A 15511-nucleotide genomic window follows, 5' to 3' on the forward strand; every position below is an offset into this window, starting at 1 on the left:
GGTGTGTGTCTTTCCTGTTCTTATGTGTATATTTTTGTTTCTGTGTTTTGTTTTGCTTTGTTGTGTGTGTGTGAGTAGATGCGATGTGTGACAACAGAAACTATATTGAAAGCAATGGGGAATGTGCCATTGGATTGGTGTCATTTTGTTGTACTTGGCTTCTGCCTTCTCTTTCAAGTTTCCCTCATGGCCACATCAATAAATTAAGAAGAGTTAGACTGTCAGAAGCATCGCTGTCCAACTAAAAATCTTTCTTTTAAATAACAAGAAAATAAATAATAAGAAAATGCTTACTAAATAAAATCAAATAATTTTTTACCCCATGTGACATGCCAAGGTGTTTAGTTCATTATTTATACACTTTTTGTTGGAAAGATGCCCATATTTATATCTTGCACAAGGTAGGTATAAAATGTTAATTTTATTTAAGAGATGTGACATACCCAAATGTCTTTATGAAATTTGAAGGAACATTTTCTCTAAAGCTAGAGAAATTGTGGTTTGCTTCATCAATCAGCTTTGCTTCCTTTGATTTTTTTTTTTTTTTTTTTTTTTTTGATGAGAAGTACAAATGTAGAAAACAAGAACCCACTGTGCCCATGGGTCTGACACAATCACTGAAAAATAGCAAACATGTCACCAATTAACTGATGGAAAGAGAAAAAAAATGCATCTAGGAATGTCAAGACAGATTTCAAGCCTGGAATGTAACAGCAAAGGGAAGATTCATGAAATAAGGAGCAAATATAATCTTGAAATTCCATCTTTGAGGAATTCTTTCTCAATAAGCCATAACATTGTTTTTTTGGAGATTATTGAAGTAGGTGTGGATTTGAGATGAGGAAGTCCAAGGCATGATCAGGCAGACAAAAAGAAGTTTCTAGACCCTCTGTCGTCCAGGTGAAGAATTTAATTATCACTGCTCTGGATAGCTCCTTCCCAACCACAGATTCTAATTTAGAAACACCCTTTGTCCTCAGTTATATACCTCATAGTACATTGTTCCTTCCATTATTTACTCTGTTCTGAAATTACATTGTTAATATGTTCATTGATTTGTTATTGATTGCCTCCCCATATCCCCCAGCATAGACACTGTGAAGCCATCATCCTTTTTTATCTTGTTCACTGTTTATCCCTAACTCATAAAATAGCACCTGACACATATTAGGGTCCAAGGAAATATTTACAGTAAGTGACATGAAAGTAATACAAGGAACAGAAAGAGAGGGAATGTCTATGGCATAGTAATATGTTAATTATCTGTTCAGGATTTGTTTGTTTTTTTTTTTTTAATTTTGATTCTGTAGCTTAAAACATTTATAATGACTATACTAAAAGATACAGTAATTCTAAAACATTGAAAGTCAAAAATGATGCACTTCATTTGTTAAAGGAGTGTAGATTACCTTATTTTCATCATAATTATGGTACTATTTCCTCAAATCAGAATTAGAAGGAGTCACTAAATGCCCCAATGATTTTATCCTTGAAGAAAGAGCAATCTCTTTATTTTATGTATTACCATTGATATATTCTGTTTTTCAGCCATTCATTCATTCTTTCATTCTTATATTAATACTTCTTGAGTGGTTAGTGTCTGTCATTGTCCCATAGATGTTTCCTTATAGGGAATCAGAATCTAGTAGACAGAGAGGGAAGGAGACCACCATGTACCCATGCAATGTGGAACGAAGGTTGTGTGCAGTGAAATTTGAGAATACAGGTCATCCATCACCTGACTTTCTTTTTTTTTTTTTTTAAGATTTTATTTATGTATTTGACAGAGAGAGAGAGATCACAAGTAGGCAGAGCAGCAGGCAGAGAGAGAGGGGGAAGCTGGTTCCCCATTGAGCAGAGAGCCTGATGTGGGGCTTGATCCTAGGACCCTGAGATCACGACCTGAGCTGAAGGGAGAGGCTTAACCCACTGAGCCACCCAGGCGCCTCATCATCACCTGACTTTCTAATGAAGAAAGGCCTAGTGGAGAAAGTTGCACAGCAGAAAGTAGAGGTTAAGTCTGGCTGCAGGGGTCATAAGAATGGTGAATAAGGGAATTCAACTAGTTGTTAAAACTGGGCAGGATATATTTAGGAATCAAGCTGGCTGTGGGGACAAGAATCATCACAGGAGGAGTTTTATGCCTTTTATGTATGCTACAGTAGTGTACATGTAAGGGCCACCTGTTACCCAATGATTTTGAACCTGCAAGAATGGCCCAGTTTCACCATTCGAAGCAAGAGCCTGCAGGAAGCTCTGCAGGGCTGCTGGCCATGTGAGAAGCAGGGCCTCCCAGGCTGACAGTGCCTTCCGGCGATAAAAGGGCCACCAACGTCCTTACCTTTATAGATCAGAAGCTCAATTTGCTTAGTTCATCCAGCGTACTGGTTAGTTCTGGCAAAATTCACAGAAGACCAATAATATTCACTCTAAGTGTAAAAGAATACATAAGTTGATCCATTTCTTCCTGGGCAGGAGCCCAAATTAAAACAAAGATTCAGAAAACCTTATTGATAAAGATATTCAAATACGTTGTCATACTAAATCTAAACAAAATCTAAAGTTAATTATGTGCATGGTCGGAGTGAATTCAGAAGACCAAAAATAAGTGCAAATGCATTGTTTGAATCTTCTTTTCTAAATTTTTAAATTGCATTTTTTTTCTTAACAGATTCTTTAGATTTGTGGGTATAGCTCAGTGGTAGAGCATCTGACTGCAGATTCTTTAGATTGGAATAAACTTGACTGATTTTCAAGTTCTTAAGTTTCTATGAGGATATATGTTTCCCACAATAAAAATGCACATTATAGGGGCACCTGGGTGGCTCAGTGGTTAAGCCTCTGCCTTCAGCTTGGGTCATCTCAGGATCCTGAGATCGAGCCCTGCATCAGGCTCTCTGCTCAGCGGGAAGCCTGCTTCCTCCTCTCCCTCTGCCTGCCTCTCCACCTACTTGTGATCTCTGTCTGTCAAATAAATAAATAAATCTTTAAAAACATGTACATCATAAATGTAGCATTTACTGAATGTGAAAATATCAAGGTGAAATCCCCTTTTTGTCAAACACTTAAGTATCAATTCTATTGATAGTTTATTGAACATTTTTGCATCTTTCTTTTTCACATAACAACCTTTGTAAACCTCTTTTTGATATAATGGTAGATTGTTAACATCTAGTGACATTGGTTAATATGCATTATGTTTTGTATATAGCAATGTCCCTATCTATATATTCAAACACTTTTGATAGAAATTCAGGTTATATCTACATTAATTTCCTTTGATTATGAATATTTTTGGAAAGAATAACCTTGAATATGTATACATGTCCTAATTTACTTATTTTTTACCACAGAATAAATTCCTAGAAATGGAATTTATATCAAAGGGATTCATATGTTAAAGATTTAGCATTAAATGGGAGCATTATTACGTCCTGGAATTTACCTTTTTCTAAATATTTTTCAGAATTTACCTTTTTTTTTTTAAAGATTTTATTTATTTATTTGACAGAGAGAGATCAAGTAGGCAGAGAGGCAGGCAGAGAGAGAGGCGGAAGCAGGCTCCCTGCTGAGCAGAGAACCCGATGCAGGGCTCGATCCCAGGGCCCTGGGATCATGACCTGAGCTGAAGGCAGAGGCTTAATCCACTGAGCCACCCAGGCGCCCCCAGAATTTACCTTTTAACCAGTAATTTTGTTACATTTCCATCAAAATTATATTAGTATTTTTGTCAATGTTATTTTCATAAGGAGAAAGTATATTTTATTTACCTATGCAAATACAGGTAGGTATCCTTGATTACTAATGAGGCTGAATACCTATTCTTGCTAATCCTTTGCTTCCCTCTTTTAACTCTGTCCTTCATTACTTTTCCATATTTATATAAAGATGCTAGTCTTTGTAGTTATTATTGATTTCCTGGATTCTATTAACGCAACTGATACCGACCACCATCATGTGTCAGGCAGTCTCCTAGCATCTGGGCGATAGGAGGAAGCAGAAAAAAAAAAAACAAAAAAAAAACAGTAACAACAAAAATAAACAGATAATCAATTAATTATTTTTTTCCTCTACTGAGGGTCAAACACATGCTATTTTCCCCAACTTTTCCAGTTTTATATTTACAAACCACTTCTTAAGCTAAATGCCTCTGCAATATACATTATGGTCTGATTCCTATTGTTTTTCCTTCTCAGAGAGTGAGCTCTCCTCCTAATTCCAGGTCCTTCCACTGGATCAGTGTTAGTTTGTGTGAAGTATTGGAATGTCTAACAAGAAACAACCAAACCGGGGCACCTGGGTGGCTCAGTGGGTTAAGCCTCTGCCTTCAGCTCAGGTCATGATCTCAGGGTCCTGGGATCGAGCCCTGCATCGGGCTCTCTGCTCAGCGGGGAGCCTGCTTCCTCCTCCTCCTCTCTCTCTCTCTCTCTCTCTCTGCCTGCCTCTCTGCCTACTTGTGATCTCTGTCTGTCAAATAAATAAATAAAATCTTTAAAAAAAAAAAAAGGGAAGAAACAACCAAACCCTTTTGAGGATTCCCACATATCCATATGGCTATGAAGAGAACCTGGATATTTAGACAGAGTTTTTCCCTTCCCAAACCCAGCGTGTGCCTTTATCTTCATTAGAACAAGGAGTGAGCGTAGGGCTCTGGGCAAGGAAGGGGAGCGTCAGCAGTACCAGGAGGACAGGATGAGTCAGGAAAATGAGGGAATTTGCTTGTCTTTGCTGGGCATGTTCTGTGCAGTTTTAATCTCATTTGTGAAGACAGCAACTTATTTACAAACAAACAAGAGAAACAGAAGGATAAAAGATGTTTCGTTCTGATATTCCATCTTGTTAGAGACTTGAGAAATAGGAGAGTCTGCATGGACAAGAATCTTAGTGAACCTTATCACACGTGCACTTTGCAGGCAGAAGGAATCAATGGCTTTGCTACCGTGATAGCTGACTCGAGTTAACATCAAGGCGCTCTTCAGAACTTCATCACAAATTTAATTTGAATCTTTTATGCTTATAAAGTTTCAATATTTACTCTTCCCAGCCCACATTTTTACTTTACTTTTTTTTGATTGCCTCTGCCCTTGCTCTCTCAAACAAGATCTAAATGGGAACTGTCAGAATATTATATCAAAAATCATTGAGATTGTTTTTGAATGGAGTGTGGATAAACATCCAGACTTCTGAGTCCCTGTTCTAGCTTTGTATGTCTTTCAGCATCCCTTCAAGAAGCAGTTCCTGGGCTGTGACAAATAGTCCCCATTACTGTAACTCACAAATGAGTCTCAAGATCAAGAGGTATAGAGCAATTGACAACCTTAGGGATAAACAAAGAATTTCAAATAAACTGTCATCATCAAGGTTGATATTTGGTGGCTGTTATGTCCCCTCCCCTGCTGAGTGATGTGCTTTAATACCTGCATCATTTCAAGGGAAAGCCTTTGAAAATTAATCTCATAGCAAAGTCAGTGTTATTTCTGTGTGTAGATTTTTATCATCAACAATTCGAAACCACTAAAAAAGATTTTTTTTTTAAAGTGGTTGTTTAAAAAAAAAAACTGAAACTGAAGAATCCTGTCTAGGAATAGTTTCTACAATTTCTGTTCAAATAGGGTACATGGATAGCCTCTCTTGTGCCTAATTCAAGCTATCTTTTTTTTTTTTTTTAAATGGGTCATTTTCATATATTGACTTCTTTGTCGGTGATTTTCATACTTACATAGTACTTCAGGGAACTTCAGGTATTTTGCAAATATTAAATCATTTAAAGGTCACCAATCTTAATGGTCCTAAGAAAGAGGTAAGAATTTTTTAAAGCACTTTTTTTTTTTTAAGATTTTATTTATTTATTTGACAAACAGAGAACACAAGTAGGCAAAGAGGCAGGCAGAGAGAGGGGAAGAAGACTCCCTGCTGAGCAAAGAGCCCGATACCGGGCTCAATCCTAGGACCCTGGGATCATAACCTGAGCTGAAGGCAGAGGCTTTAACCCACTGAGCCACCCAGGAGCCCCTTTAAAGCACTTTGAGATCTATTCATGATCAAACCATTTCCATCATTTCTGGGAACCAATACCCATGACTGCACAGGGTGGAACAGAGTTTTCTGTAACTGGACCATGCAGAAAGGGATCCATGGGATCTTTGTCATTACTAAGAGTGCAAAAACCTGATGTGGGGTTCAGCCATGAAGGTACCCACTCTTTGCTGAGAAAATTGGTTTAAACTGGATACTACTAGAAAAATGTTAACTCTGTGTAGATCAAAGAACCTGCTAATGACCCCTGCCACTTAGATATACTACCAGAGGTCCCTCCCTAGTACTTTTTGAAGCCAGGGTTATGATAACCACTTCTAGCCTCCCAGCCGGTGAGCTGTCTCTGAGGAAGGACTCCAAATAATCACGAAATGAAAACAAATCATCCTCAAATCGAGTGATAACATTTTGCTTTGTACCTTTGAGACCATTCAACTATTTTCAAAGCAAAAATATGAGCCTTCTGTGTTTTCCTGCAAAGATTTAAAGCACTAAAACATCTATACGAAAAAGTGAAAGTAACAGTAAATGTTGCCTTGACTGAAAGGTGATTTAATTATTTTTAAGTATTCATTCATTCATGCATTCAACATTTCTTTATTCATTCATTGAGCACTAGAGCAAGGAGCTGTTAGAGTCTAAGAATGCCAAGAAGCATAATATAAAATCTTCCCCTCTGAGAGTTGGCAGTCTAATTTACTCAAGAAACGGGAAAGAAGCTAGCTAAAATGCAAGTTGATAATTCTTGCAAAGTTTAGAGGTGTAGCACAGAGAACTTAAAGGCTCTGACTTTAATTATAGTGTCCTTGGGAAAGTCACTTAATTCCTTATAATGCTTTCCTTTTCTGAATAAATGGGAATGACAAGAGCTTCAACCTCACTGTGTGGTTGTCAGAATTAAATAAAATAATATCTTTAGTGTAGTTGAGCTGGCATTAGGCAATGCTCAATAATCTTAGCTTTCTTCATTGTTTTTTGTAGGAGTGAAGTGTTCTTCAGGTACAGAATATGTAGTTATTAAGTCTTCCTAAGGGCATAGAAAAGCATTCAGAGAATACTATAACCTGGTATGAAATCCAACTGTTTACTCATTTTTTGTGTATGCAAAAATATTTTTAGGAAGTCTTGTTTTATCTGTAGAATAACCCACTCCTGGTTTTTATCTATTGAAATTTGGAAAAGAGAACAATCATTTTTGGTTAAAGCAAGGCTTTACTCAATTCTAAATCTGAAATAACCATTAGGAAAATTTCTCTCTCTCTCTCTTTGTTTTCTTCCCTGACAAATTCTAATGGGACATTTAATAATTGAGTACACTTACATTAGAAAATGAAGTATCTATTTCAATCTCTTTCAGAAAAAAACAAATAGAAACATATTCATGGAATCAACAAATTGTTATCAGTTCTAGTTCATCCCTTTGCTGGAGTTTCTTTTGAACTTAAGCTCATGTACATTAATGTCCAGCGGCTATTTAAAATAGGTCTCCTTCAGTCAGATGTATACAAGTGAAAGTTTACCACGCTGTCCACAACTCAACGCCCAGAAACTTGACTTGAGCACACAGTGGGCTACTCCCGTTTGTGGCATATTTATAGTAATTGAAGACGATGTTTATGACTTTGACACAGTCATGTATTGAGAATGACTGCATCACATTTTTAAATGAGAATTATGGTTATATATTGATATGTAGGAATGTTGAAGGATAGCACTTTCTGTTAGATTTGATTTTTTTTTTTTTTTACAAGGGTCAGGTACTTTTAACCAGCAGAGCTAAGAGAATACTTCAGTTAATATCAGAAGTGCTTTCTGTGTATCTTGCAATATTCCTGAGGTAAGATGTATCCCTCTTGCTTTGGTGCCCTGTCTGTCTCCCCACTCATTCAAGGTATTGGTTGCAAGTACCCACTCTTAATTGTATGTGGAAAGCTGTGTTTCTCTCCCATGTCCTCAAAATTCCAACATTATCTGGGAAATTATTAAAATGAATCTATCTTAACTCTATATTTATAACCGAAAAAAATGTCTCAGCTCTAGGGTATCTATGAGATTAATATCTGCAAATGAAGGGAAGGCATCAGATTTGTGCAAATCTTTTCTTGGTGGAAATATTCATTTCTTGTTTAGACTTCTTTTTGTGAAACTAGATCCCTAATTTTTGTACAAAAATGAATGTCGTGATAAACCCCAAGCAATACCATTAAATATCCTCACTGCAGCAGGACAACGAAGAATCTTACACTCTCATCATGATGTGGGAGTATTGTGGAGGCTTGCGTTTATATCACACTACTATGCAAGTGTTGCGTAGCCTGGAAATGTTCTATTTCACGTGTTAACTATAAATTCTCAACTAGCTCATCCACCCACAGAATTCAGTCATAACGCTTTGAGATGTCTACTCCTGAAATAAGAATATATTATCTTTAATAGTTTAGGAAGTGATTGTGAAGATGCTTTGCATAGAGGGACTTCCACAATCATTTGATGATTGGGGCACATCCCAGAAAGCTTCCTATGAAGATCTAAGTGAAAACATCACTCATCAAACAGATTATTTTCAACATCAGTCACATTACTCTGTATTTAAACTTTGTATGAAGAATGAAATATTTGATAAATGTTCCTTTGATTGGGTAAGTGAATATTAAGTGAGAAACCATAATCTCAACTCAAAGGCATATACAAGGCAGAGATGACACCCTGTACCTCGCTTCTAAGGAAAGTCAATTCTTCTTCCTGCTTCTGCAGTAGACTCTCCAGGAATTTTTCTCAAGCCTTGCTTTTGATAAACCTCTCATGCCAGACTCTGGATGGCTAGAATTACCTTCTTGTAGGCTGATTCCCAATCATGTGGTCTTATTTCATTATAATTATCATTATAGCCCTGGCTGGAGGGTTCTGCTTAGTTTTCCAGAGTTACAATTCCCTCTTGACTATGATTAAACTGTCTTTGGATTCATGGGCCTGGAAAATTTGAACAGTCCAATTTAATGAAAAACAATTTTCATAGCCATCTGGCAATGGTCTGAATATTTCTAGAAGTTAAGTTTTTGCATATTAAACTTTGAAAAGAAATAATTAAATCAGCTTTCATAATAGCCCACGTGGAGAGAGTCTGCTCTGTATGTTCCCACCAGCCCACTGATTTGTGTATCTATTGTACTTTTTCAGTACTTTTTTAGAGAAACAGATCATTTATATAAATTATAATCGATGGGGGTCTGAGTGCTGAGTATTTTGGAATAGCCTCTTGGGTAAGTTAGATAGTTAGAGAGTAAGAAATTAATCTTATCTGGTTGGATTCTTTCATCAAGGCAAGATTTAAATCAATTAATTATAATTTAGGAAATTCTCAAAGCTAAAAAGCTTTCAGAGTGAAAATTGTGTTTGGGTAATTATGAAGAAAGTTCTTCCTACTTAAAAAGATAGCCTCACAAAATACCATTTTACAGGTTCTTTAAGTTGTTTATAAACTTTTCATTTTGCTTTTATTTTCTGTCTCAAGAACAATGCCAAAACTGTGAAAAGAATTAACCATTTATTGATTATCGCATTTGAGCTTTCTAGGAGTAATAACTCTGAGTTTCTCCGAATCAAAGGAGACAATTTTGAATCCTTCAGGCCTGAGTATAGTCTGTAAAACTATTAGATAACATTTATGCTTGCCTGGAGAAATTTGAAACAAAACAAAACAAAACACCTCCACTGAGCTTAAAATGATTTTTATTTAAATTCCTGGTGGATGGAGCTAATAGATTGTGTCCCCTTATATATTTAGTTGGGTCTCCTATGAAAAGTCTAGAGAAATAAAAATTCTGAAAAATTGTAGCTATCCAAATTATCCTTATTGGCAAACCCTCACTAGATGGTAAATTCAGGTGGAGATGACGTTGTTTCATAGTCAACCTTGATCCTTATCTCTGCTATACCCATTTCTGCCATTTTTGACATAAGACTGTGAGTCACACCCCATATATGGTACTCCCTTTCTATACATGTACATGGATAACAATATCAGGAAAAAACTGTGGGTCAAGTAATATAATGAATGTTTAAGTGAAAGTATTAATGTAGATCCTTTGCACATAATGTTTTGAATATCATTCCACGGAATTAAAGGCACTGGAAGATTCTTCATTCAAATTTTTTAGGGCTTATGTAAACAAAAAGAAATCACTTGCTTTATCACCCAATTCTTGATAACTTTAGCGAAATGAATGCGTTCTTTGCAGGCCAAATTTATTTTATCGCTGTTTTAAAGGCCTAAAGTCAGAGGTATTTGCAAAGATAAACATTCACAGGTAGCCAATATCCACAATAATGATGCCGATAAATCTAAATCATAAGGTACATTTGGAATCTTAATTTAAAGCAATGCTAATAAAAAATGTGATTGAGCTGACAAAACATTTGCTGTTTAAGTAAGTAATTAAGCTGATGCAATCAACCAAAAACTGTTCAAAGAGTTAATTGCCTTTCACAAGAGAAAGAAATCTACAGTTTTATACTATTTTATATTATTTTGTAGGATTTTTTTTTTTTTGGAGAGTTTTGGCTGATACCAAGCTAGTAATCCTTGAGAAGTAAAATAAGGCTTTACTCCATCCCTACTGTTTATCACTTTCCTGAAATCATAATCCTCTCTGTGTCACCATAATCATCTCCACAGGAATTAATTGTGATGTCACAGAAGATTAGGACATGAAGTGGGAAGCAAGCGGCAGGACGCTGAGCTCTATTAAGAGCAAAGACCTGTTTCTTATAAAAATATATGTGGTACATACATCATTCATTTATGAATAAGATGATATTAAGTAAGAGCGAATACTTAAGACAGGCTTCTTTACTCTGAATTTTTTAGAGAAATTTGAGGGTCAAATTTAATGATTCAGTAAAGTAAAAAAAAATGACAATTATATCAGAAGTATGATATATACTCTTTCCATTCCATTATTAACTGGTATGTATCACATATTTAATTGTGTAACGAATAAAAGGCACATCCTTCAGTGGTTCCCAGCCTTAGCTGCGTGTTAGAATCACTGGGAAATCTGACAAACTCCTGGCGCCTTTGCTCCACCTGAAAGCATCTGATTGAATTGGCCTGGGATGAGGTCTGAGCATCAGAAGTCTTCAAAGCTCCCGGGTGAATTTCAGGAGCCCCGAGGGTTGAGGACCAGCGCTCTGTATCGCTGAGCTCGCAGCAGGAAATTGTCATGGGAAACATTTATCTCATCTCTCATGGACTCTTCAGATAGAATTTTTAGAGAGAACCCGATTTTCCAAGTGTGCTTTTATCATTGGAGCACATCTCCAGATCCTATCTCAGAATTTAATTAAAAAAGGCATATCATTTTATGGAAGATTTAGTGTGAGAAGGCGCTGATGTGTGATCTTGGGACATGAAAGGAAAAACTGGCTAATTACCCAGGAGTAGAGGCCAAGCCCCAAAACAATATGTCATGATACTTCAGGGAAAAGAAGCTTTCCCAAAGAGACTTTCAGCCCAACAATGGCAGCATCTGCTGGGCTTGCATGTGAGCACTTGTGGCACAGTCACAAGGAACTTCCAAAAATACATGGAATGCAGGAGGTTTGAGAGGAGAGTTAGGAGGTAAGAGGTTCGCCATTTTAGAGATTATAATTAATTTAATCATCCTCAGTGTCTACCATATAGAAGGTATTTGGAAATGTGGGGAACTCGAAGGAGTATAAGAATTATTTCCAGTGTCACCCCTCAGTTACAAGAAATGAGTACACAGTCCACCAGAGAGCACATATAGGACCATAATAGGTAAGCCATTCAGGGCCAGAGATGAGCTACAGAGGCCACTGCATACATGAGAAAAGTTGCCTCCCCCAGGACTCGATAGCTTCACAGACACAGGGCCTGCAGTTTGAAGTCCAAGTCATGCCCTCCGCTAGGTGACTGCACGGTATGTAAGTTTGACCTCTAGGTGCAGACCTGGCAATTAAATTATCTCAGAGCTCCTAATGGGGAAGAGAGAGACTTTTCAAATCCTTAGAAACTCTGCCCAAGTCTATTCCACTATCCCAGACGCATGCAGAGTGGGGATATTCAGAAAGCCCACTCTGGAAGGCAGACGATTCTAGAACAACCAATCTCATCACTCTCCCTTGGAGCCATATTTCCTGCTGATTGTTTGAGCTGCAGCCAAGAGGAGCTAACTGAGTTAGGCTACTTATGTAGAAATGGATTTATTTTACAATGGATACAGATCAAGCCATCTTATCACTGAATGCTAATATCAGAATTAAAACCATTTATTTCTCTAAGTGTATGGGTGGAGGCTTTGGATTATTTTTTAAGCTGATTTAAAATGAAGCTGTTCATCGGCACACGTGTATATATTGTAGATAGAGAGCTGAATTGTTCTGCATGAAACTTTCAAGTACTTCTGAATTTCTGGGCATACATCAAGACCAAAGATAGGAGTTGAGGCAGAAATGAGAAGACCAGGGACAACAAAATGCAAGAGGCAAAATAGCCAAGAGAAGAGCAGCCAGGAGGGGAGGGCTGGTAAAACATGCATAAGCAGAAATAGATGAAGATTTTCAAAGCTGGAATATTTTAAATTGCATGGGTCCATGTTGCTGTAATGTACCCCACGTAACTCCATTATCATCCTCAAAATAGGATGACAGGTAGTTTGCAAGAGGCAGTCTTTGTAAATCATGTTTTGGGGAAATCAAACCAAAACAAGAAAAAGGCTTTTGATTTTTGAACCCTTTCAGGATGGAAAAATGAGGTCGTTAAGGAAAAAAGTGAAGGAACAGGAGATTGAGAAATCAACAAAAGTATGAAGCTGGAGTTGGCTGTGGCTACAATACACTCCACAGGTTTGTCTTCTGAGTAAGACAGTAGACTCAGGTAAAGCCCTTGACACAACATTTTGCATATAAAAAGCTTGCAATACATGATCGCTATCATCACCATTATTATTTTATTAGTGTTAGAGCCAATAGACGTTGATGGTTATAAATAATCTCCCATATTATGGAGATTCATTGGAAGGGATGTGATATTCCAATTTAGATCATCAAAGAGGACTTAACCTCCATTTAGATGTCAGTCTGTCCTCTCTAACTGATTAAGCTCTTCCTTTCAGCTTCTTTTAACGCAGGCAAAAGACCCCGTGGGCAAAGCAGCTCCTGACAGGAACCAAAACTGCTCCTTCCAGCAATAAAAAGTGCCCTGAGGCCAGTAAGACCCCACCCGGTTGACCTCAAGGCAATGATCAACCTGAACTTGACTGCCACCTGCACTGATCTTTGTCCCACAGTTTTCTTACTTAAACCTGTAAGTATTTTCAGCCCTTTGAGGCTTTAGTCCACTATTTTCCCAGTTGACAGCCTCACTGAAATAAATTTCTTTCTTGTTTCACCACCACTCATCTGGCTGACTTTGGATTTTGTCAGTGGCAAATGTCCAAACCTGGTCTGTGTGGGACCCCTGAATCCAGTGCTCTCGCACCCTTGGGCCCTGGTTACAATAACAGTAATTCATGGTACACTCTGATTTTCTGGAATATCATGGCTTAATTGGAAGTATATTGAGTATCTCAGTGTTTGGCTGATTCCAAAAGTATTTCAAAAGAAGGTTCTATAGATTTGTTTTGTTCAGCCCCTACTAACCTCTGTTACCCAAGAGAAATAAAATTTGATTTCCCTTGAGTCATGTTGTGCTTGATAATAACCAAATAAACTAGAGAAGAAATGGTATAGAAATCTAGATTTCTGAGCACACCTATATTTTCCAATTTCAATGTTTTTGCTTATAAGGAACGAAAAAGACAAGCAAAGACCTGAAGGTGTGGATGGGGGTGGGTCCATGATGTTAATTTGTTCTCCTAGGGACATATCCCTTGTAGGGTGTACATTCCTCTCTGCACTTTCTGTAGATTTCTTTTATTAAACAACTTTTTAAAAGCCTACTTTTTTATATATTAATACAATAAGAATAAATCTACATTTACTACAAAGATAAATTACCCCTAAATCTCATCTAGAAAAAAAAAATGCATTTTTGCTTTCCTAATAACACTAGAAAAAGAGCTAGTGATCAGATTTCCTATTAGTGAAAATAAGCACTTTAATAAACTGTTCAGTATCTCCTAGGTACTGTAAATGGCAGCTGCTATTAGACCTGGTCTCAATAATGTAATAGATAGCCATATAAACCCACATACCTAATGGAGCATAAATTAAACACAGTGTTTGGATGGTTTTACCATGTAAATGCAGCTTTTTGAAAAATGTTTTAATTTTTTTTATTTAATGGTCTTGCCAGTTTTCTACAATGGAGAACAGTAAACTTCATCCCTTCTGACCTTTATAAGTTACTCTATGATGGGGTTCAGGACAGCCCCCCCACCAATACACCTCTTTGGCATACTGATCATTTTGAATTACAATTACATAAGCAACAGCCTATACAAAAAGGACACTCTCACCATCCTTTGTCCCCTGGAAAAGAGGAAATAAATCTCCCATGTGAAAGAGGGTACCTTCCCGGTACTAGGCGGGGAAGGAGATCTTCTCATCCAAGGCTGATAACTTTGTGTAAACAAACCTTGTTACTTCTTTACTAATTTACCACCTCAAGCCCAAACTTCTTTGTCTTGTCAATTCTTCACTAATCTATTGGTTCTTTGTTTAAAAGGTATAAAAGCTACCTGCTTTGGTCACTTCTTTGAGCCTCATATTTCTATGAGTTTCCATATGTATGAATTAAATTTGTTTTTCTTCTGTTACTCTGTTTTATGTCACTTAATTATTAGGCCAGCCAAAACAAAAAACAAAAAACAAAAAACAAAAACAAAAACAAAAAAACAAGAAGTGAAGAAAGAAAAACTTTTTCACCCTTACAGCTATAACCAACAGAATTCTCAACTTTTATTTTATTAATTTTAAGGCAAAACTTGGTAACAAATTCCTTAAAATAACATCTATGACAGTGTGCAAATAAAGCATGAATTCTAATTCAGGTAGTGTAATCTTTTGTTTCTGTATTTCGATAAAAATATATTTAGTTTTGAAAAAGTTGTATTTGCACATTTGTGTATGTATGAATACATATGTGTGTGTGTGTATATGTGTGTGTGTTTTTGTGTTCCCACATTACTTAAATTTAAGGTATCCTGATTAAGGCACGGTTAGTAATAGATCCAAAACATTAATAAAACAAATCAGAGAATGATCATTAATAATTTGAATGGTGTCTAATTTCCCTGTTCTAATTATTATGCTAATATTTTCTTGTAGCACTTATTTTATTACTAATATCCATTTCTTCCATAAATGATTAGAATATATATGTGCTTATAATTATATTTACCCACGGGAACATCATAATAATTAGCTACTCTAAAGTCAGATATTTATCACAAGAAATGTCACAGGCATAGCCAAAAATTATAATTCCTGTATGAATAGCATAAGGGCTTTT

The sequence above is a fragment of the Martes martes genome (assembly GCF_963455335.1).
Source record: "Martes martes genome assembly, chromosome: 7".
NCBI classification, from domain to species: domain Eukaryota; kingdom Metazoa; phylum Chordata; class Mammalia; order Carnivora; family Mustelidae; genus Martes; species Martes martes.